We start from the raw sequence: 25,638 nt of genomic DNA on the forward strand, positions 1-25,638 counted from the left end.
ATCACTTTAATAAGAATAACACAAGATTAAAGACCACTTTTGTTGATTATTGCTTGAGGTGTATGCCGATTTGTCTACTGTTTATGAGGTTATGTCTGACTGTGGTGGCAGTGGATATGATGAACTGGAAGAGCTTCAGGTTGCTGTCAAAGAGGTTCCCATGGCTGCAGCCATGGCTGAGAGAGTACAGTATTTGGTGGTGGAACTGATGGGAGAGGGGAGTGTGGAGTTGGAATTTGGGGCAGGGGAGCAGGGTGAGCGATTACTTCTATCTTTAAAGCGTTGAGCACAAAGCAGCTTAGAGATATCTTGTGGTGGATGGCTCTTAGGGATTTGGTAGTTTGCACGGGTGAACAAAGGGGAGGAGAAGACGATCTGAGTGTTATCAGCAAAGAGGAGATAGCTAAATCCAAAAGAGGTATATGATGATGAGAAGTGGGCCTAGGATTCATCCTCAAGGAACTCCCACTTGGAGAGGTGTCAGGAAGGAGGGGCCTCCACAGTCAGATTTTCTGTGCACTCCTCGCACTTGTACATGATCTGTGACTCATTCCCTCTCTCCTTTTACTACTCCTTTGATTGTATTGTGCTTTGTTTCTCTCAAAGCTACACCTGAGCTACATAATCAGAAAATAAATCACATAGCATGAAGATCAACACACAATAAAATATTTATGAACACGCATGCCATGGTTTGCTATCAGGACAATCCAATACTACTTATAGAAGTGCATATACAATCATAGGTTCACATTGAATAACATCAGAAACAATGAATCGCAGTTAAACAGATATTGATTATGGATTGCATGCCTCCCAGTTGGCATAATGGAAACTGGAAACATCATGGCCAGTTTCCAGTACACCCCCTGAGCACATAATGTCTAGTTTACATTATAGCCACCGTCTCATGATACCTTGTTTCCATTAGTTCCCTCAGTCATGTTCAGTCTGCAATGTATTTCCTTAATCCATCATTGCTTATGCTTAATTGCCGATTTTCAAAGTTCATTACCTTCTACTGCCTGAAAGGAGGGCACTTCTCCTGTTTGTGGTCAAGGGTCTTCATGGGTAGTGATGGTCAATTTCAAGGCTATACGAGACAGTATGGCTCAGTATGGCTCAGAAAACCATTATGGTGTAGGAATTGGCCAATAGGAAGGCACGCCTTTCCCCGGAGGTTGCTGACAGAATGGCTGACAGCGCTGTTTTCCCTCTCATTATGGGAGCACCACATGGCTCTTATTGCAGCGCTCTGGTGATGAGAGTGAGTGCAGCGCTCACAGCCATACCACTAGTGACCCCGGGGGAATAGCTTTTTCTCCCATTGGCCAATTTCTTGTCTATAATGTTATTATGAGCCAAACCGGCTATCAGCACAGCACTCCCTCTCTTCAGGGTAGTCACACGCTGGCAGTCTTGCTGTTAGGGCAGCCCTCCACCTAGCCCAGGCAGCACCTGGCAGATGCACCCGAGATGAAGAAGCACCAGACCACTGTCCTCTCTCCTTACCTTATGAGGGAGTGGGGTGGAGGCGCCTCTGCCAGAACCACTCTCCTACTGCCCAGATAGCACCTCAAAGACGAGGCCTGGGCACCAGAAATCACCACCCCTGCCCCTACACCATACTATGTTACGGTGGGCGAGTGGGTGGCCTCCTACCACTGCCCCCTCCCTCCCTTTGATGCTTGCAGTTTTCACCAGGCTGCACCTGGCAGCCACGGTTCAGCTGCTTATGAAGCCTTGCCCCTCCCTCCTCATCACTTTTGGATGTGGCTGCTGGGGACTAGCTAGTTCCCAGTCACCACTCGAGACACATAGCCTTTTTTTGGTTGTTTTTGTTTTGGGACATAATACGTTCATAGACCATACCCTCTGGCCCATCCGGGAGTTATAATCCCTGAAGACCTTGATTAACACCCTTGCTGTGCACTGCATTTTGCTGGGTCTTTAGGGCCTATAAGGCCCAGTATGGCCCTTGGGCTAGGTCTATAAAGCTTAAATAAAGGCTCTACCCTTCAGGCAGTATATGCTATTTGCTTGCAGTCTGCCTGAGTTAAGCTGCTTTGCCAGGTTTAACCTGCACTAGCCAGCTTCCAAACAGACATATCTCGGTTGGTCTCCTAACAGCACCAGATGTGGGATCTTCTTTCTTCTTTCTGGCACACATACATTTCTTGCATCTCACGGTTACAGTGTCTTTATGTTGTATTAATCTTAGCGACAAAGCAGTGATTCGAATTTTGCTGCTTTTAGCGCCAGTGAAATGACTTAATATTTTTAGGTTTCAGAGTGATGCAATGTCAGTGTTTGCAACAGGGTGAGACCCAGACCAGTGACCACAAATGCTCTGGTATTTTCCCTGGTGCTTACAACAGCACATATCAGATTTTAATTATCTTAACACCCACATAATTCCTATCTTTGCACAAGTGTTAAAACAGCAACAATTGTGTCAACTCACTTGCATTGCTAATTGTAGCCCCTACACAATGATCAAACTTGGCAGATTGTTATAGTGATGCAATGACAACATTTGCAATATCGCTGTCACAGAAACTAACATCAATACAAGTATGCCAATTTCACCAGCCCTAACACGTGTTCAAATCCTTTCACTGTATGAGGGCTAATAGCAGTGTAAATCTGGTCATTGTATTAGCTCTGCAACAAGCAGTTCATGCATGACAGAAAAGTAGCCCCAGCTGCAGACGTGTGACAATCCTAGTATTCACCATGTTGAAGAAGTCCTACATACTTCTAGTTTAACCATGCCATAACACATCATGACCCAGAATACTATGAGTCAGGGGCAGTGCAATATGATACACGCTGGAGATTTGGGTCTACTCCTGGGACACTATCCATGGGGTACGTGTACTGCTTACCTGTGGAAATGGCCAACTTCACAATTTGATTTCGCTTCTCGACGCTGAGAGGGATCACTAATTCCAAAGCAGAAGGGGTTGTATATGGATTTGAATGTCTATGAGTCCCTAGGTACTCTAGGATCTGCAAATGCCAGGATAACTGAACACAGATGATGCATTCGTAGTAGGCACCTTGAGGCACCACTTGTAAGACAACCGGGAAAAAAAAACCACACAGAGAATCAAGGGTCTTAATGACCAGTTCTTATTTATGTTTTATTTATTTAATTGTTTTCTTTTTATAACACTCCTAATACCATAGCTGAGTTCGGTTTCTAGGCGCACAACCAGGACTCAAATCTCTGTTGCTCTGCATGGTCTTCCTTCCAAGACCAGTGTGATGCCCCTGTGCTATTCTCCATTCACATATGATCATATACGAAATGACTAGTTACATTCGTTACCATTAATTTAGAATGCGTACTACACATACGTTTTTATGGGTACTGCAATCAAATCCTGCAATCAGCAAACAATGGTATGCTGAGGTTACAATGAACAAGGTTTATTCATTGTAAATGTGGTCAACACATATACTGGCAGGAAATCATTTTCACACATGGACCTCTGTGCTGTATGATCAAATACCTAAGGTAACATTAGGTTTATTATGCATTCCATAGCTTTCAGGAATATAATAGAGTTCTTAAAGGACATACACTCTAGCAGATACATTTATCCAGTAAATCATAGTATATCTTCATCTCACTAGATCTCAGTTAAGTAAGGAAAACCTTTTTGCTTTTTTACTTTTGCATGAAAGATATTTCAATCATTTCTTTTTTCAAATATTTCATATCACATTTTTTATTAATGATTACTTTTACATTTTCACTCTTTAGGTGTATCCCTTCTTTTTTTTACATGGCAGAATGCTATATTAAAATGGAGTTCATTACATTACAGTATGGTAGCCGATCATATCAATATATATAATGTATTGAAATAAAAAATGGCAGCTTAGCTTGTGCAAATACGGACTGCCATGTGGTATACTGCAGCAGTTGTGCTCTTACAGCTCCTTGAATAGCACTGGTTATGCATGTTCCCCCACCCTGTCTGCCCCTTTATGTTCAATTATAGTTATACTAGCAAAAGTATCAGTTCTGCCAATGGGTTCTGTAGACAGACATGATTGAAAATTAATGATCCTGAAGGTGTCTGTTCCGATTCGCTTACCGCTTCATGTGCTTTGCACCCTGAAGTAAACTACACTGAGAATGGGCGCATGTGCCTGGCTGACATACCCCGAAGCAGACGTTGGGGGAGGCGACAGATTGTGTGCTGCTGCATACTGCGACCCTCTGTGCTCTCGCCTCACCCTGGCATGGTGCAGTTCATTACAGTGCATTACAGTGCAAATATCTCGGAAACTGTGCATCCCAGAGCCTTGAAACGTGGGTTGGGACCTCATGTTTTGTTCCTCGCCTCGAGGGTGGTCCTTCTACAACCACATTGATGTTTTACCCATTCCAGGCAACCGTCTCATAGGTGAAGGTGCTGAAATCCGGGGAAAGGGGTGGGCTGTCCAAATATCATGTAGCCAGTAATGTCCGAACACTCCTAACAGGTAACTATGCAAAATGTGTTTTACAGATTGGCGAGAAAGTGTGGAATTGTATAAGGAACAACGCTTTGCCAAGTCACAAACCCACAAACAAATTTGGGCTTTTGCTGAAATCCAAGGAAAGGGGTGAGGTGTCCAGATTTCACGTAGTCAGTAATGTCTGGAGGGTCGTAACAGGTAACTATGCTAAATTCGGTGCAGAGTGGTGAAACGGTGTGGAATTGTATAAGGAATGATGCTTTGCCAAGGCACAAACCCATGAACAAATGTGAACTTTTATAAATATAGGTAGCTATTCTCAGCTCTATCTCATGAATAGAACATACATTGTCCTGAATAAAAGTTAGGAATAAGTCCTTCTCAACACTGTTAAAAACACATTTCATTATTTTTTTCTGTCTTCTTAGAGCCTCTTCTAAAATATCATCAAGGATGGAATATTGGTTGGCATCCTCATTGGGATGAAATAGTTGTACACACCTGCAACCCATTAATTGAGGTATACCATTGCAAGTATAACTTACATTTAATTCTATGATTGGTACTCTATTGAGTATATTATCCAAATGATTTCCCTCTTTGCAGGCATACTGATAGGATTGTAAGCACTGCAAGTTACAAACAAATCATCTTTACTTCAAAAGGTTATCTGAGGTATGTTTTCATCAGTGCAATAACCTAATTTATGTCTATTTCCTAATCAAATTAAGGGCAGAAGCAGAATAAATATTCCTTTTAGTAATCTACATAATGGATTATCTACATGACTAATGTGTAAGGAATGTGTGATAGAGATTGGCATTAAACTGCAAATTGAGTTCCCCACCCCAGTTACTGTTAATTCCTTTATCTGGTATTGTTTATAAAACATTGAATTCAAAGTAAACATTTTTCAAAGATTTTTTTCTAAATCATCTCTTTCACAAAAATATATCTAAAAGGTTACGCTACCTTTGAATTCATGTGTCACTACGATTTAATTGTGGTTCTGATGAAGGGGTATCAAACGCTGAAATGACCATGTTTCATCAACCCATCCTACTTCTAATAGAACTGTGGCCACTACATTGATGTCTCATTGTAATATATATTTCTACATTTTAGAAATTTTGATTTAAGCATCCCCTCTTTAATTAAGATGTTCATATTATCTCTTTTTGAACTGACTGCACCAAGTTATTGTGTCATTAACTAGAAATTATTAGGTATTGTTTAAGTAAGGATATGTTTTTTTTTACATTTAGTGAAGTCTATGATCTCAACATTTTATTGTTGTACACTTTTCGCATCCATTATCAAATACCCACAATTGTGTTATCTTTTTGTATAATGTCATATGCATCTCGCTCTTATGTTGTTTTAAAACATGTTTTGCAATGTTTGTATGGAAATGAAAGATACGCATTTCCATTAATATTGGTTGTAATCATTCTTATTAGGGTTAGATTTAGGCTCCAAGAGTTTGAATATATATATAGAACTGGTCTTCAAATTATATGAATCCTCCTTAATTACCAGTTTGAAAACATTAATAGATTTTATTTCAGTTCACAAAGAACCTGTTCCAATAAGTTACCAATTGATATTTAAAGTTAATATAAACTGATTCCCAAAAGAACATCTACTTGTTAATCACAGCATACTATGATATGATATATCATGCCAAGAAATTGAAATTCATGAAATCGTATGTTATGTCATGATATGATATGATATATCACAGTTTATGCTATGACATGCCATGTCCTGATATGCCATTTCATGTCTTCATATGTCTTATCATGTCATGAATTTCCATCTCATGACTTCCTATTTTAAATTAGATCAATCAAGTCATGCTATGTCACATTCTGTCATTGACAAGTCTGGGATTATTTTACTCAAATGAAATCTGAATCATCTATGTTCCAGGGGATTTGACCAAGTCAAACTTCAGAAATGTTTTCAGAAATGTGTTCACCCTCATTAGCTATAAAGAGTCACACATAGTTAAAGGTCATTTTCTGTTTTAGGCTGCTTTCAGAGAGGAGGAGGTCTTCACTGTAGGTAGCTGGAGGTTCAATACGGTATGTAGGCAAGGGTTGGAGTTACAGTAGTATGTGGGAAGAAGTGTAGTGGTAGTGAGGATGCATGGAGTTTGATTTTGTGTAGGTTTTGCTTCGATAGGTCGGCTATCTAAGTTGTGTAACACATTCAGTGAGTTGAAGTGGATGAAGAACACAAATGCCAGCAGGTGAGGATAGGGAGAGCGGATCCCTGAGAGTGAGAGCAGCTTGGGTGACAGTGAGAAACACATGTGACTGCTTTTTGTGACCTTGTGCAAAATACATATAGATACTCCTAGGTGGAGAATGAGAAGCTGCAGAGACACTCTGGGAGTAGCTTGTGCGAGGCAAAGTCTCACATAATATTACATGGAGAAAGCAGCGGAGATTCAGGGAGGTGGGAGATACAGTGTCTATATCTTAGAGAGAGTTAATGACACAAGCCATCAAGTGATTTGTGGTTGGAGAAGGAGGAGTAGATTATCCCTGGTGGCAGCTTGTGTGAGACGCATGTTTATGCAGTATTTGTTGGAAAAGGGTAACTGAGATTTAGGGAGATAGGAGTTACCATCCAGTGAATGAACATCATACTGAATGACTCGTCGGGAACACTTAAATGGGAACCAGTGGGGAAGAGAGAGATGTGCTGATTGTAGTTTTTTCACTTCAGTGGCAGCACTTGGTGTGAGCACTAAGATGCCAGACTAGCATGTGTCCAATTTTATGTTCAACACACCCAGGCACAGCTGCTCTGGATGACATGCACCAGTACAGGAACATGCATAGGTATTTCAACCATGATGAATATTCACTGAGACTCACAAAAGAGGTTGTCATTTTAGCTCCATTCACTACTGCATGGTCACAAAAAGAAGGGGTGCAGATCTCATCAACTGAAGATGAGTGAAGAACAACACATGGTGCTGATGAACAGAATGAGGTTGACAATGTCACGTCTCTATCTCCAGCACCCCAATCCAGAAAAGAAGTGAGATAATAAAGATGATGGTAATGGCATCAAGATAAAGATGATGAATTACCATATCATATCAATTAGGCTTTCCAGTTTTTTCAGTTTTCTCAGTGGTGCCTTCGTGTGAGCAGGGATGGGAGGAAGTTTGGGGGTGAAGGGGAGGCTGGATAGGGGGCTTGTCAGACAATAATAAAAGGGCCCTACTCCCCCGTGTATGCTTGTTTGTTTACTTCCATTACAGCCCCTCCTGTCCCATGGCCTTACTAAAATGCACTGCACATTTAATGTAACATTGTTTTCTTTGTAAAAAAGTATTTATTTTCGTCAGAAGTCAGAGCTATTTTGAGGAATTGTAGACACATTTAAGCCATTTTTGTGGTTGCCGATTCACATCTTAAAATTGGCTTACATTCCTCAAAATAGCCCTTGACCACTGACAAATATTTGTATTTACAAAAAATAGTTTAACATGGATTAGTCCGTTTCCCAGTTTGTGGCCACAGACCCTCTGTGCATGTGTATCTGTCTGGAAGAGAGCTGAAAGGTTTCTGCTGCCTGTCGCCGTTTAAAAGGAAAGCCATGTGAGGCTTCCATGTACTTGGCTCACGCAAGGCCACAGTGTCACGGTCACCTTTCAATCTCCTGTGGCTCTCTAGAGCACCCACACCCAGTGGCCCATCAGAAGTGAAGCTGCAGGGCCCTTAGTTACTGCTTAGTACTTTCTTTCTTCAAGGAGAGTTTTTAAATTAGGAACTATTTATAAATGATGGCTCGTTTAAGGGACCATTGTTTTGTACCTTTCCATGTGAAAAAATTGCAAATGGCCATTTTATTCTGAAAGCACACAGAAAACACAAGTTAGTTGCCTAATCATCATACTTTATCAGTATATTTACTGGAACATTTCCTCTCTCAGGTAATTTTTCTGGTGTTCATTACTATTTTTAAAAATCTATTGCTCTTTTGTGTTGCAACATTTCTTCAAAGGGGAAGCTCAATTGAACTAAATTTGTATATTTCACTTTAAGATATGTTAACTTACTCTGCATATATTCATGGGTGCTAGCTTATCGCTATGGGGACAAAGGTTCTCATACAGAGTGAAGCAAGAGAGCCGTTCGAATCCCCAGTCAAAGAAACACATTTTACAACACAAATAGGAAAAAAAACATAGGATTGACAGGAAGGTATAAACATATAACATCTCAGCAACAACCACCTAACCTGCTGAGTTGCCTTTGCAGCATTCTCCTTTAGGATCACCTGATATTCCCTCACCCAGCAAACAGTTTTGGCCTGCTCCGCCCCTCCAATAAAGCCTCAGGGGGTACATTAATGAGGCTCCCTTGTCATTTTGTGGTGAGCAGCACTTGATAAACGGTTGTTATCTTCTTGGAGTGGTTTTCTTTTGACAGTCAAAATAATCCTTATTGCCATCAAAGTGAGTGCACCCGGGCAAATCCTTTTATCAAACTATGCTTTCCTGCTAAAATTAGAAGTGTCTACAATATGGAAAGGTCATTTTCACAAATCAAAGTCTTCATGGGAAGAAAACAAAGGGCAAGGATAGACAGAGTCCCTGAAAAAGTATTGCATGAGCAACTGCAATAATTTTGACTTGTAGAAATGGTACTGGATTAACACATTCATCATTATTCTTCAGAAAGTGTTCCTTACATCTTGCTCAGAGAGGAAATACATTATACTACGTATGCATGCAATGAAACAATGAAAAAATATTTGTGTGTTTCTTACACCGTAAAAAATAGTTATCTGCAATTTTGTTAAAGGGGCAAATGGGAACACACAGATAAATACAGATTCAGAAATGTTTTGAAAACACTGGAAAAAGACCCAAGAAGTAGAAAAAAAGAAACGCCTAAAACAGAAAACCATAATTATGATTCATCAGGGACCTGGCAGGAGCATTCTTGCTGCAGCAAAGCAATGCTACTGAGGTGCATAATACCACCATAGATCAAGAGTCAGTAGTAGAAGCTTGCCCCCCCCCATCTATGCATGGTCTGTACCATTCATCCTGTCACAGATCAGGAAGAACAATACATCATCATGTTGGCAGCAGGAACACTGAGATGACTGGCAACAACCTGTTGAGAGCAGCCTGGATTTTTAGCCCACAATGAAAGTCGAACGTGTGGCAGTACTTCACACAGCACAATCAGAAAAGTAATCTGGCCACTTGCACACTCTGCCAGACGATGGTCCCATATGATGCAGCACAATTGGCAAGACATGTAAAGAATTCAAGAGATCGGATGTGCACCAATCCCTGTACCATGAGCTAAGCACCACCAATCCACACAATTAATGCTGGAAATACTGCTGCTCTGGCATTCCTTGGAACATCAAGCCTTATGCCTACTACCTCAGCAATACACACTAGTGATGTTGAGTTATGGTTTGTTAATTTCATCTACATAACACTGAGATCTGTGAGGCCTTAAAGCGCTTCTATGGAATGTAAACTGCCAATGGCAATTATATGGCTCTTAAATGATAGTAAGGAAAGATATTAAAATTCAGTAGGCTTTTGCGTATTGAGTATTTCGTAATTAGGTTGTTGTCTACATTTTTGTGGCAAGCTATTTCATACTAGCAGTCATTGAACCATGAAGGATATACCTCCTGCACATTTGAATTCAATCTTTGGATCACAAGAAAATGTGCACTGGAAGATCTAAATTCATGTCTAAGCTGATGGAATATAAAGATCTTAAATCAATTAGGCAGGACTGTCAAACAATGACCTATGAATTAGGGTACCACTTTTGAAAGATGTAGGATGTTTTACTGGGCCAGCATGATATGTAAAATATCTGTTTATACGGGCAAAAAAAGGAATATTGCCCACAATGCATGTCACTTAATTCTGTAGGTTTTGACAACATTATATTTGAGGTTTGGAACATCCAGAAAGGAAATAGAAGCAGTAATCAAATTGGGAATTTCAAATGGCTCTTCCAATATGACTCAGTGTTGCTTAGCCATGAATGGTTGGATAATTGCACATAGATCTAATAATGGCATTTACTTGGACAGACATGTCCAAAAGAATACTCAATATGGGTAAATGAGTTTTCTCTATTTTGAATTCACAGGGAAATACCTTAGTTATTTCTCTGATTCATAGTATACCTGATAGAGGTATTTCTGTTTTTGAAGCATTCAGACTCAGACGATCATCCATGATCTGATGACGGCCAGATTAGAGGATAACTTTGACTTATCTCGATCAGTTTCGTCTGAAATCTTCAGATAAAGCTGTATATCGTCTGCTTAATAGTTGAATCCACATCCAAGTCATTCAGCAAATCATGAAGAGATATCACATTCATATTAAAAAGCAGTGCAGACAAGGACGATCCCTGTGTTATCCCACGTTTTACCGATGGTTAGTGATCAGGTAAATACTTTAGAGTGAGACAACTGATTATGTTGCCCAAAGAGGAAGTGAACAGCTTGAGGGTTGATGCAGACTCTCTGGCCACTAATGGCAATTGATGGATTATAGCTACATGGTCCGGATGTCAGATGTAGCATGATTACCTGCATAGTTACATGATTATCTTTGTTCCAAAGAAAGCTTTCTCACATAACTAGTAGCACCATCTATTTTCTTCTACCTGGTCAAAATCCGGTTGCTTATTGCCAAGATGGTTGAGTGCTTCCAGAAGTTCTTTGTAATTCAGCTGTGATCACCTTCTCTTGAATTTTCACAATAAACTGTGAATTTGCCACTGGGCAGTAGTTTTGTCGATTATCAGGTTCAAGTATGGATTTCTTAAGTAAAGGGGTTATCTGGGAGGTTTTTAAAATATCTGGTATAATGCCTGACATTAAGGAGCAGTACACGAAAAGAAAGTATAGCAGGGCATCAACAGCTTCACATTGTACTTGGACATTTCCAAGGGCAAGGATTGTAGGAACAAGTCGTCACTTTCATTATTGGAAGAAGATCGTCATTGGACACTGTCTTGTAGTAAAAATCTGCCAGCATCTTGTCTGTAGTCTCCATAATCGATTCAGGCTTCTGTGCTACTATGATATCATTTTTGATAGATTGTGTAATGTGAGGTCTGGTAGTTATTCATTTATCATCCCAAGCATAGGGAATTGACTGAAACCAATTCAAGGAGATGAAAAAAAAAAGGTGGTTGGCAACATATGCTCTTTCCCTATCATTCTGTTGAGAAACCTGGATTCAGATGGCTTTTAACAAAAAACCTGATCACCACTGGAATATTTCTGCTCATCATTATTTCTCCATTAAGGTAGCACCCGAAATGTGTGAAAAGGTTATGGTGATAGTGGGTGGGTAGTACAGTAATTTAAATGCCCAAAAATAATCCACTTCAACATAGACATGTAGACCAATGGCCAGAGCACCGAGTGCATGGCCATCATAGCAGAGTACATTGGATGGTCATTCTTCTCTCTGCCTGCAAGGAGTCCTGGAATAATGTAAAGGGGAGCTCACGTATGCAGTTTGACACCAGACAATCTTGTGCTTACAAGGATTTTAGGCCCGAAGGCACAGGGGAATTGCTGTCTAAGAGAAGGTGGGGGAAGTGTAAAGAAAGTGACTGAGGCCTCTTAACTTGCATTAAGGCCTTGTTGCGTCAGACAATAGATTAAATGCCATTACTTTATTACGAATTGGCAAAACAATGTACATCCCCTGCTTTGTGCATTTACCTTATTTTTTTGAAACATGCTTCCTCAGCAATTGACAACCTGTAAAAGAAATGGTCACTGTGGTCTACAAGCTAAGCTCACATTTCAACTGGGCTTGCCCTGGCAAAAATAAACAGTGCCAGTTGCAGGTGTGCCATAAGTTCTCAATGCAAAACTTGAAGACGTCAAGCACATGTTGGAAAGGCTATGAGAGCAGAACAATGACATCACAACAATAACATCACAGAGTATTTAAGCAATCACAGCTCAGCTCTAGATGGGGCATTTGTCACACCGAGCCAGTGGAAGCTGTTCTCTACTGTCTTCCCTGTGGGTTAGCCATTAGAGTGGGTTAGTCATCACAGTGTGTCCCTCAGGGAGCTTCTCCCTCCTGTATACCTCCTTGAGCTGGACATGTACAACATTGCGATGACCTGTGCCTTCTCTGGTGCACTGTACAGATGGGGAGGGCTCTGCTTTCAAACTTACATGGTGATCCATATGTAGCAGCATATCTAAGATAATATTCTGTACATGCTTGTCTTCTTTTATGGACCTATGTTTTGGGGTAAGTGTGACTGTTTTCCATTTAAATGTGTTTGGGAAAGAGGTCTCAAACAACCATCATAAGGACAAGCCATGGTGCAAATATACATTGATGAATTGCTGCACCACTTGCAACATCAATTGGAGACGAACACGGGCAGCGGGAAGAACATCAACTAGCCCAAAGGTCATGAACTTCACATAGAATGTCAAGCTCAAGAATGAAGGGCACATCACTCACACCTGTTCAAAGATTTGTGAGGAATGTGAGGGCAACTTACAAGGATAAAATTAAATGCGGTACAAGATGCACCTTGAATACAGATGAGCCATTAACAACACAGTGAAACTTTTAGGTGGATATATGCTTGATGCCTATCTACTGTGGGAAGGGAAGTAGACCCAATACAGTTCTGGTACAGCAAGTGGTCTGTCTGGCCAACTGCACCTATGGGATTTAATATTGATTCAGTAAGCTGTGCATCACAAGTGTGCAGTTTGAGAGAGTTGTTGTAGCAGCAGGGGCGAATCACTCCAACTGCACGAGAAACGTTTCAGTGCTGCATGTTGAACAATTGCCATTAATGAAAATTAACAATCATTTAATTGCAGCAGACTATGGAATGACATCTATCCATAGTCAACACACCAACTCAGAGGAGGGCTATGACTTTTTACTTGGTAGGTGTCAGACACATAAAAACGGAGTTGGGTTGTTTTGTGGTGAATGTGGTTTGGCAAAGGATAGCTGTAGTAGAGTCTGAGAGGCCCTGACCTGCTGGTGACATGATGCCATTGCTGTTTGTGCCAGTACTGTTTTTGAGATAATGACATGTAAATGTGTGATAAAATATGCAAAAGATATACACATTTCTCATTTTATTATTTTTTTTATAATTTTACACATATTGTGTTTATATTTATTTTGTAGAGGAGAATCGCACAGTCAAAGCACAATTTTCCTTTTGATTCCACATCACATTTTTGTGTTTTTATTTCTAAAATCCTTTATAAACTTTTTTTTTTTGCTATTTCATATTTAAGGTCTATTTTTAAACTGTGAAAATCCTATGCTCAAGCATGCCGTTCAGTTAATGATCAAAAGGGTTTTACACTTTGTTTCTAAAGCCTTTCATGCCTTCATCTCCAGAACTTTATTGGCAGGCCACGCTCAAAGTTCAAACATTAAGTGCAATATTCTTTCTATGATGCTGGAGAGTTCGGAAAAGAGGACTCTGATAATATGGCACTTTCAGATTTTCATCTTTGCAGAAGACCCTAGATTCAGCCTTGCTGGAATTTAATGTTATGTTATGGTAAATGTTCTTATACTGCGCACTGTTGCCACCTGCATGGTTTCTTGGCACTCTGGCGGATCTGTAAAGGAAGGTGGAGGCGGTAGGTTATTAGGACTGAGCAGGAAAAAAGAGCAAGAGAGCTGCGATTTGCTGTTTGTGTCTTTAGTTCGGCTGACACCATTCACTTAGCATAGATGGGTTTTTCGGATAGTAGCCACCATGTGCTGTTGGGAGAGGCTTTGTGTTGTTTCTTTTGTTGTCATGGTGTGGTAAAGTGTGTGAAGTTTGTTGTGGCTGTAGAGGTATATGTGTGTTTAGTACAGCGTTTGAGAAGTGTATACAGAAGAGTGAGTTTTTAGTAGGGTTGGTTAGTTTCAGTACCCTTTCCTACCCCACTGTTCTGAATAATTGTGGCCCATATCCCTTGCCCTATCATACATTCTGATGTGCAGCAATTACCACCCCCACTGTTCCTCCTGGGGTGATGTGTTCCCTCTGCCCAGCGATCCGCCTGTGTGAGATATTGCTCCCTAAAACAGATAAACTGAGTGAAAGATATGACTCGCTATCTCAAATTGGCTACACCTATGGGGAAACACCTAAGTTTGAGATATCTGATCAGTGGGAGAAAATGACTGAATTTGAGACACAACAATAAATAGAAAATGCCTAAATTTGAGACACCACAGCAAATGGGAAACCACCATAAAATGGGACACAGCAGTAAATGGACAACCACTTAAAATTGGGACAGAGCAGTAAAATGGAGAACTACCAAAAACTGGGACACAGCAGTAAATGGGGAACCGCATAAAATTGGTACACAGCAGTAACTGGGGAGCCACCTAAAATTGGGATACAGCAGTAAATGGGAAACTACTTGCTAGCCAGCTAAACATGTGTGCGCTGTGCTATGTAAGGTGATAAGAGTGGTACTGCTTTACTGGAAAAGAGAAATTGCTGTATTCCCCACCCACACCACTCTTACCTCATCAGTCGCTGCGTGTTGACGGCTGGCTTCACAGGTGAACATGGGCAAACATGGCGTGTAGCTGCTTCTTCAGCACTGCCCTTTGCCTTGGAGCATTTAGTCGGTGGCTGCCCAGGCAGAGGCTGCCCTGAGTGGATGTCTTATGGAGACTCGTAGGCCAATCTGGAGGTGGTGGGCGGGATGGGATGTGGGGAGAGGGAGAGAAAAAACAAACACACATGGAAGCAGCCAGGAAGGGGTCCGGTGCACACAAGTGCTGGTGGCAATATTAAATGCAGGACAGGGGTCATGGGCCACATAGGGACACCTGCCCCAGCGGGAAACCAGGCAGAAGTGGAGGAGTGGCAACGGCGTGGCAAAGAAACTCGCCAGCAACCACTGGGCTTCATAGGCCAATCGGATTGTAGTGGGTGGGATATGAGGCAAGGGAGAGGGAGAGAAAATAAAACACATGGAAGCAGCCTGGACGGCGTTGTGGGTGCACACGGGTGCTGGTGGCAAAATTAATCAAATGAAATGCAGGACTTGGTTGCAGGCCACACAGGGACACTTACCCCAGCAGGAAACCAGGTAGAAGTGGTGCCGGGGTGACAGTGTGGGCTAAGACCATCGCCAGCGAACAGTGGGCCTCGTAAGCCCATTGGGTGGTGGTGGGCAGGATGGGAGGCAGGGGAGAGGGAGAGAAATAAAAACATACACGGGAGCACCTGGAGGGGGTTGGGTGTGCACATGGGTGCTGGTGGCAAAATTAAACAGATTAAATGCAGGGCAATGGTCACAGGCCACACAGGGACACTTACCTCTGCAGGAAACCAGGCAGATGTGGCACAGGGGGGCACACCGTGAGCTATGACCCTTGCCAGCAAACACTGGGCCTTGTAGGCCAATTGGATGGTGATGGGCGGGATGGAAGGCAGGGGAGAGGCAGAGAAAAAACAAATAAACACGGAAGCGGCCAGGAGGGGGTTGGGGGTGTACATGGGCACTGGTGGCAAAATTAAACAAATTAAATGCAGGACAAGGGTCGCTGGCCACACAGGGACATGAAACCAGGGAAAAGTCCAGTATTTTTGCTTAATGTATTTTTCCATAAAAATATGTTCCTTGAGATGTGTCCAAATGAGTCAAAGACATCTCATGAACCAAGGGCCCTTGAAAATATGGTCTTTGTTATCCAACGTTTTGTGCATATTATTTATTTGGTAGATTTGGTCAGTTGAATTATAAGACCAAACCTATCAGGACCTTGAGCAATGCTAACAATGGTCTAAGTATACAGAATTACTAGATACAATGGTGGATAGGCACAGGGAGGTAACATCTAGAAAGTGAGCAACAAATACTTTACCAGTGAATTAATCTAAGATTAGAGTCAGTCATCACACAAATAAAGGATACACATTGTATTATCTGTCTGGTTCCTGCTTATTGTTCCATGTATGTGCCCCATCAGCTCAGGCCAAACTCTAAGGAAATTAACTTAACAAAACATTCTGAAAGGTGAAGGCGTACATATATTGCACCCAGTATGGTTGTCATGTTTTCAATGCAGTATCACCTGGTAGTGCTTTAACTGCTGTCACTAAACAAAAAGAACTTTCCAGGAAAGGTGAAGTCATCAGTGATGTCATTGATTATGCCATTTGTCATGTCATCTTTAATGTCCTGGGTGTTCGCGTGAGCAGTGCATGGTGGATGAGTAAAATGTGGTTGCATAGCTTTCTATAAACGGCAAATTCAGTAGTTCTTTTAAAATTTTGTGCTGCAACAATAACAATGTTTTGTATCTGCATTTCAAAGGATTTTAGTAGAGAAACATAACTGTAGCGTCCCTTTAACAATGTATTTTTCATTGGAAATATATATTACACGGCCTGCAGTATCAGCCGTGTAGTAATGGTTAAGTTGCTCAACCCAAAGGAAGAGCACTTTTTGGTTGACTTACAAGTTTGCACCCTGGGATGAATCCTCACCAATCTTTGCAACAAAAGTATATGGCTCCATCGGATTGATTCTGCAAGGTTTGATGATGTTTCATCTAGGGGCTGCAAAGTTTTAGCGGGGTCCCACAATCTGTGTTTTTCCTCATAGACACAATGGAAAAAACAATTTGCTCATGCCTTCAGCCCAAACCGCTGGATGGAATTTCACCAAATTTGCCGCGGGAGCGGTGGCTTGATCCTGAAAGCATGCTTTTGTAAATTTAGTGTATATCTGCCAAGTAGTTCTACAAAAAATTGCCAAAAAGTAGCCAAAAAAATTAGGGATATCTGGGTTCGGTCCGCAGACTCAATTCCCAATTTACTCTGTGGACAGGACTCCAGGCCAACCAGGGAGTGATGTGATGTCTGCAGACATCAGACATGCCTGCTGACTGGATGGTGAAAGGCGTGAAGTGCGTCATATTTTTTGTCTGCGGGTAGCGCGGTAGGGAAAAAGTCTGGAAAACACATTTTGGGTTATTATGTGGCTGAAGAGGGCCTTGAAAGTCTGGGGGAGTGGAATGAAGATGATATTGGGCTGTTTTTATAGGTGGAAAAAAGGTGTGCAGGTGCTGCGCTGTCCACGGTCAATTTTTGTGTCCAGGGACATTATTTCAATGACAGGGGGTTACGGGTGAGTTTTATTATGTACTTGTTACATGGTTTAATTATATTGTGGTGGTTGTGGCCAATGGCCACATTCTTAGGGGCATGGTCATAGGTCATGGCCCCAAGAATGTGGCCAGTGGCTACAACCATTATAATAATATTTGTATAGTAATTATTGATACTGTTGGGGGGAGTAGAAAGTATGTGGTACTTCTGATTGTAGTACAATTGAGGACAGTGCTTATAGAATATGAATTTGTTTACACTTGGTACGGTTACTCAGTTGTATACAGTAGTAAAGCTGGAATCTCTGGTTCGTTTTCTGTGAAAAAAAACAGTATAATTTGTTAAGCAGCATTTACATATACACTAACTTTTTTGACTCTCATAAACAGTCCATTTTATTTACTGTGTTTCGTATAACATTAGTGGGTGCTGCACTGTTATTGTATTCACTTGAAGAATTATTGGGGGGAAAATCATAGAGGATAAAACAAATGTTTAAAGTAGTTAGATACATGTTGGCGTATTGGAACTACTTTAGACTTTAGAAGATGTTTTGTAGTAATAAGAATTATGAGGGCGTATTTCAAGTGTATTGAAAGAAGGTTATTTTTTAAGTACTTATATACCTGTTGGCGTATTATAACTATATTGCATCTGCTTTTTTTAATAGAAAAGCCTTACACACAGTGCCACTCTAAATGTACATATACATTTTTTTTTTACTTTCATGAAAGTGCTCGTAAAAAGAAATATTTAAAAATTCACACCATTGTAAGTATTTGCTACTTGATTTGAGGAGGGGTTAAATGCTGCAATACATGGCAATTGATAGAGTGGTTAAAACAGAGAATATGCTGATTGAGAAGTTTATTACAGGGTAAGTAGCAGGACCCCTGTATATATATTTGCAAAAGAGTTGAAGAAAATACAATCATACCTATACTATGTCTTGTTAGATGCAAATGTTGTTGAATCTGCAAATAGAAATTTTGCAGAGATTTATAATCATTTTTGATGCGGATGGCTGTGATTAACAGGAGATATTTATTCTCAGAGATCAAGTGTACATCCGAAGTGTTGAACTGAGATGGCAGGGTTTCATGTAGAGTTTTGGATGTGATTGGTGGATGGATGTGTCACAGTTTGAAAGCAGGCAATAGGGAGTGTTAGAAATATAAAAGTAAAAAGGGTAAAAGGGCTGCCCTGCGCTAATTGAGTATAAACCTCCCCACCCCTTTCAATTGGAAGTTCTGTCCAAGGACACTGCGGTAGTCCACGGACAGCACGTGCCTCATCCGGGTCTTTTGAGGATGCCTGGCATGGAAATGGGACTGCAGAGACTGCAGGCAGTCATGGTCTCTGAGGAAAATGGGATCTGCCAATCAGGTTTCATGGGTGTGATGTACAGAAAGAGAGGGTGGCAGGAGTTTTGTTTGGTGAGAGCACTAAAGATGGCTATGGCTATGTCTTTGAGGAGGTAGAGTGTATGGTTTTTGGGAGATTCTTCTATACAGTAATTGAATGTGAATGCCGAAATTCACGACATCTGCAAAAGTATTAGATTGCAAGAAGTGGATGTTTGGTGGCTTTGTGGGTTGAACCGGGCAAGCATGCTGTCATTCTGTCAGAGTTTGGCATACTTTAAATGTCCAGACATTATAGTTGTGCATTGTCGAGAGAACAGTTTGGGGTATGTGACTGCAATGTCTTTGCAGGTTGCCCTGAAGGATTTTTTTAAAAGTCTAATGGAACTGTTTTCTGCTGCAGAGATATTTTTTTCTGAAATAAATCAGAGGCAAACATGGAGATATGTAAGCCGTTTCATTGTACAAATGGAAGAATTGCAGCAGCTTGTCAATAAAGCTTCATCTGCTTTTTTATTTGCTGCAGGAATGTCATTTTTTGAAAATGACAATATAAGGTCTGATGGTGTGAATCTCTGTCTTGAAGATGAAGTTCATTTCACAGATATCAGAAATGCAATTTTTCTTTACAATGTTAGGAATTAATTGAAACAGTTCCTGTAAGAAAGTTGGAAGAGAGACTACAGTACTAGTGTACATAAAAGCAAAAAAAGGAAAAAAAGGTGCTTGTTAACAACCCCCCCCCAAAATAAAACAGAGGTTCTTTTCAGAGCCAACACTAAAGAATAAAGAACTGAAATTGAGTTAAAACTCCCCACCCCTATGATTTGACGGTCCACCCGCGGACGCTGAGGTAGTCTGCGGACACTGCACATGCCATTCGGATCATTTAAGGATGCCGGGCATGGAAAGGGGGGCTGCCGAGACTGCATACAGTTGTGTGTTTCCACCAATATCGGGGGATCAGCCAATCAGATTTCCTGGGGATAGTGTACAGGAAGGTAGCAGGAGTTTTCTTTGGTGAGAGCACTGAAGGTGGCTATGCCTATGTGTTTGAGGAAGCAGAGTGTATGGATTTTGAGGGACTCTAGGATTACTTGGCTGAAGGTCTATTCTGAGCACTGTGGATTGACTGCAAATCTTGGATTCCATGAATTTGAAGTGTTATGATATGGAGTGCAATGAATTGAGTGGGCTGACTTAATCCTGTTTTATAACCGAAACCCCCCCAAAATTGTTATTACAACAAACGTACGTGACTAGTATCAACAAGGACCGAAATAAGGTTTTGGAAATCTGACTTGTGTTTTATCTTTCCAAAGTGTCAGAATGTAAGTGGAAAAACTAGTGATATAAATCTTGTGTCTGGGTAGTGGGCCTGGCCCTCTGCAAATGCAAATGTGTACTCTGATTTGCTTTTGGGGAATGCGCTATTGGTCGAAGCCCATGGCTCATGGATTTGGAGACTGGCCATGGCTGCTAGCCATAAGCACTGGCCATTGGTCACATTATTAAGGTATTGTTGACACTGAGGATGCAGGGAAGGTGCAGCGAATAATAGGGGTGGTTTGGTGGAGCTGGGGTAATGGTTGAGCCTCATGCCGTGGGCAATTCAATGATGATTTGCATCTGCAGCATGCGCTTCTGATAACGATTGACATATGTATGGGTTGCAAAAAATATGTTTGTTAAAGGAGGTGTATAGTTCTTTCATAAATATTAAAAGATGAATTATTATTAACTTATATACAGTGATGCAACTTCATGATACATTTTCACTTATAAAAACCTATTGAATTGACAGAAAAAAACATTGTTAAAGGGACATTATGCTGAAGATGCATCACACCCTTGGGACTCCTCCGCCCCAGCAGTTAGCCATTGGCCTCCCACATTGGCATCCCTTGGCACTTCCCTCCTGGGCTCCCACGAGCACTTACCCATCTGTACTGCCCCTTCTATATATGCACTTCTTTCACTGCACAATGCATATGTGCATTTGTTAAGTGACATTTGGTGTGTACAAGTTTAATATGTTGATAGGGTTATATGTAGAGTTTTGTGAAGTGATTGGTGGATGGATGTCTGACTGTTCGAAAGTAGGCAATAAGGGATTGTTACAAATATAACAGTAAAAAGGTCAGAAGGGCTGTCCTGTTTGATGGTGTGCACGTACCATCCGGGTATTTTAATGATGCATGGCCTGGAAAGGGGACTGTGCATACCTCAGATAGTGATAAAGGTCTATGGATTATGGTCCTTATTGGATGCTAGAGAAAAGTAGTTTGGACAAAAAAATATTATTTCTTTACCATTTTACTCTAGTATACAATTGCCCATTATTTCTATTCACGTAATGCAAAATACTAATGGAAATGTAAAGTAGATGGAGTCTATAAGATTATTTTATTTTTTTCTATTTTTTAACTGTGAAAGGTGGTTCATAAAGGAAACTTTTTTGGTGTTTTTGTATTTTGTATTTTTGTTTTTGTTTTTCTATTTTTTGTAGGAGAGGCCAGGAAGTAAGGTGAGGGAGGGAAGTGAGTGAAGGGCAACCAACCACAGATCGGGCGGGGGGGCATGTGCATAGCTCAATATGTTGCTTGCATGTTTAATTTAAGGAAGGGACAGTGTTTCTCATGCTCCTTGATTACATCCTCGCAAGTACTTCGGAACTGCTCCCCCCGGCAGAGTCGTGTGTTGTAGTATACACAGAGTACTGTTGTCTTGGAAAGATGTGGATCAACAGCCTCTTTTATGCCTTGCAAGGTAGCTGGTTGGATCTTCTGTCCCAAAGGAGTGGCCAATGTGGTGGCAGTAGTGGTTAAGGAACATGAGGTAGAGGATGAGAGTCTACCACTGCCTGAGAAAGGAACAGCCTTTCTAAGAGCATACCAGTGGTTGGATTTGGCATGCCGCCGCATGGAGGTGGTTCCGTAGGAGTACTGCCCAGGTTGTCCGCAACTGAGTATATTGTTGCACTGAATGCATTTAACCTTTGTAGCCTTAACCTTTGGTACATCCCCAACGGTGGTAAGAAACTGCCACACCCATGATTCTCTCTCTGGGTGCTGGAGGTAGGGATTTCCTCTCTCTCATCTTCCTGGTCCTCTTGATTGTTTTGTGCGTGAATGTGCTTTTTCCATTGTGGATGCACTCCAGGTGGTGGTGGTGTTGGTGGCTCCTGGGGAGAAAGGATGGCCATGGCTGATGCCATTTTTGAAGTTAAATAGCAGTTGTGCTAATATTGTTCCAAGCAGGTGTTTTCTCCTGGATTGCAGATGGAATATCAGTAAGAATAGGCCTAGGAGCTGTGCAAGGGTACATTACTTGAAACGTCCTAGATCAGCTGGAAATTCAGTTTCAAACTGTTCATGAAGCACGGACCTGTTCGCGAAGCACGGACACGTTCGGGAACACATCATCACACTGCGTGCTCACGTGACACTGTTCCGGAATGTTTGTAGTGATGTCAGACATTTGCGAACGTCGGCAAACAGGAAACGGTGCTAAAAAGTTGCAGAAAGCTAATTGTAGTGTTAAAAAAGTTGCTAGGAGGTGGGGAATGGCACAGTTTTTACTTGAAACTTTCTCGAATGGCTGAAAATGCTGATATTTTGGGGGTTAGTATGATATTAGCAAGTTGTAGCACATTAGGTCGCACAAATAAAAACCCATAAAATGCATTGACAAATCTTTGTTAAAGGGACGTTATGGTTAAATTGCACTAATAAAAACCTGTGACGTTCAGTGAAAAAACATTGTAAAGGGACGTTATGGTTACAAGTAAAACTGAAGACCCCCAGAAATTCACTAGTTATGGTAAGCTAAGCAATCATAACTCATGCCTCCAGCATGCACTGCTAAAACTAACACCCAGGACATCAAAAATGACATCACAAATGTCATTGATGACATCACTGAAGACATCATATATCAAATTAATTCTGATGGAAAGTCCGTACAAGGAGTTGTGTTTACAATGTTGGTAGCAACATATTAGGGGTGATCGGTAGACCTCTCATGATGTAAGTAATGAATTAAAGAATGTTGTCACCTAAATAAAACATTATATTGGAGTGTTGTTGATGATACAGGAACCTATTCATACATACACATAGGCAATTGCTGCAGAATGCACTATAGAAGTACAATATTTTTAATATAGTCATTTGTGATAGTAAATTAATGAATGCTACCTTATCAGAGTTTTGAGTAATGGTAAACATGGCATAAATAGTTAACAATTCAAGACTTACTACACACTTGTGTTAGTACACACAATACATATGAAGGCTCACAATACATACAAATGAGAAGCACATATAGGGAAACTAAAGTAAGGAAGAAAGAAATAACATCACCAGATAATTTCAATAACATTAAGGTTATTCTTTATGTATACAAATGAAATGTGTGTTTGAGGTCTTCTTCTTGCCCCAGGTTTGTGCACCATGACCTGAGAACAAACTGTAAGGAAAGTACTTTAAGAACATATGAGAAGGTTAACGTCTACATATATAGCACCTTTTCAATGTTTCTAATTCTTACTGTCAGTGAACAAAAACAACTAGCCCACATATGTCAATGAACAAAAACAAGTGGCCCAGATTTGTGATATCATCAGTGATGCCATCAATGACATTTGTGATATCATCTTTGATGTCCTGGGTGTAAGTCTTAGCAGTGCATGGTTTTGGGGAGAGTTAAGGTTGCTTAGCTTACCATAACTGTCAGATTTCTGGGATATTTCGGTTTTACTTGTAACCATAATGCCCCTTTAACAACGTTTTTTTCTCTGAATTTCATCGGTTTTTATTAGTGCAAATTAACCATGAGGTCCCTTCAGCAAAGTGCTTTCAATGATATATATGTGAACCTTTAAGGATATATTACTTTTGACTTTGACATATATCATGGTATACCATGTCATAATATGCCATATTTCATGCCTAATGTAACGATTTCTTAAAAAAATGACATCAGATAAATTAATATAGTTCAAAATGTTTATTATGAGGTTTGTGATGTGGTCTGTAATTCTAATCTATGCCTCTTGGATTGCCACCGTTTTTCTTCGCAGTCTCTTTATCTAGGGTCCATGGGAACTTTACCTTCAAATTCCATGTTATTTCTCCAGTCGCTTAATTGATTCTAGCCACTCTGCCTTCAAGTTTGATTATGCAGCATTTCCCTCACCATTCATTATCTCAGTGGCCCTCGAAACTTTGCTTACAAGTTCTTGCATGAAGCATTTATCTCTGTATTCAATTTCACAAAGGCTCAAGGAACGTTTGCCCCAAGTTCCAGCAGGCAGCAGTTTACTCTGTAATCTGTGTATCAAAGTTTCTAGGAGCTTGACCTTCGGATTCAAGCATCCAGTTCTCATTTTCACTCATGTCTCAATGGCTGTAGGGATTTGCTTTTAAGTTTTAGCCTAAAGTATTTCTAGTTTCAGTCACATGTCCAGCAAGAAGTATTTCTCATAGTTTCCAGTTATTCATAACGGTTCTAGGGTCTTTGCTTTGATGTCCCAGCATGTTTCTTGGTGAACTAATTTCCACAGAGGCATTAAGAACTTTGCCTTCAAGTTCTAGCATACATTTCTTGTGTCAGTCCTTCACATTCCTCAAAGGCTCTAGAAACCTTGTCTTCACGTTCCAGCAGGCATTTCTAGTACTACCCACTTACTTGATGTCCCTCTCAATGTCACTCCTCATCTCTAGGAACGTTGGGCCTCGTTATAAGTGGGGCAGTGCGGTAAAATGTGGTGGTAATACCTTATGCCACTTCATTATCGCACTGACCAACTATGAGTTTTGTGGTAAATTGGAGGATTAGTTGGAGGATTTCTGACATCTTTAAAGCCCAGAAAGAGTGTCCCACTCTGGCGGGCCTGCAGAAGCAGGCTGAGGATCAGGCAAAGAGCTAAATAAATTCCTTTAGCGGGTCAGTTGGGAGTGACTAAGACATCGGACCGGTTGTCTGTGCATTTTTACTGGCCGTAGTTTGGTCGTAAATGTAGAGAATTTGTACGGCCCTGCCCGACTTGTCAGGCTTCTGTGGATTACGGAGCCTGTCAAACCCAGTGCCTGTCAGGACAAGTGGAATGGGCCTGACTGCGTGCTGGAAAAAGTCAGTGAGGTAAATTATCTCATTAACATGAAAGGACCTAAACAGATGAGCAGGGTATTTAACGGCAACCGGCTACGACCCCATTATAGCTGGAATGACTTGGTCATGGCATTAGTGACAGATAGAGAGACTGAGGAGAAGACCGATCCCTCCCAGACCTCCTGCACACTGAAGCCACAGATTCTTCAGCTGAAGGTGTCAACCTTGCAATGGACCTATCAGAATAACAACTGACAGTGCTGCCGTTTACTGGGACAGTTTGCCGGGCTGTTTTTGCTGACTAGAGGTCGCACAGATTGGTGCAATCAAGATGTGGACTATGGAGACAGCAAGCTGGTGAAGGGTAGGATTCACCAGATGTCCGATAAGATCAGGGACATCATCAAGGAGGACGTTTCCAAGATATTGTCCCTTGAAGTGATAGAGCCATCCCATAGCCCATGGGCTAGCCCAGTGGTACTGGTCCATAAAAAGACCAACGGGGGAAACAATGAAGT

The 25,638-nt window shown here is 41.1% G+C and overlaps 1 protein-coding gene across 3 annotated transcripts in view; it reads right to left on the reverse strand.

The window, feature by feature from the left end:
* Positions 1–25,638, reverse strand: part of MMEL1 (membrane metalloendopeptidase like 1) — a 1,408,056-nt gene that overhangs the window by 475,330 nt on the left and 907,088 nt on the right. The gene's annotated exons all lie outside the window — the stretch shown is intronic.

The sequence above is a fragment of the Ambystoma mexicanum genome, chromosome 8 (assembly GCF_040938575.1).
Source record: "Ambystoma mexicanum isolate Mex_15411 chromosome 8, UKY_AmexF1_1, whole genome shotgun sequence".
Taxonomy (NCBI): Eukaryota; Metazoa; Chordata; class Amphibia; order Caudata; family Ambystomatidae; genus Ambystoma; species Ambystoma mexicanum.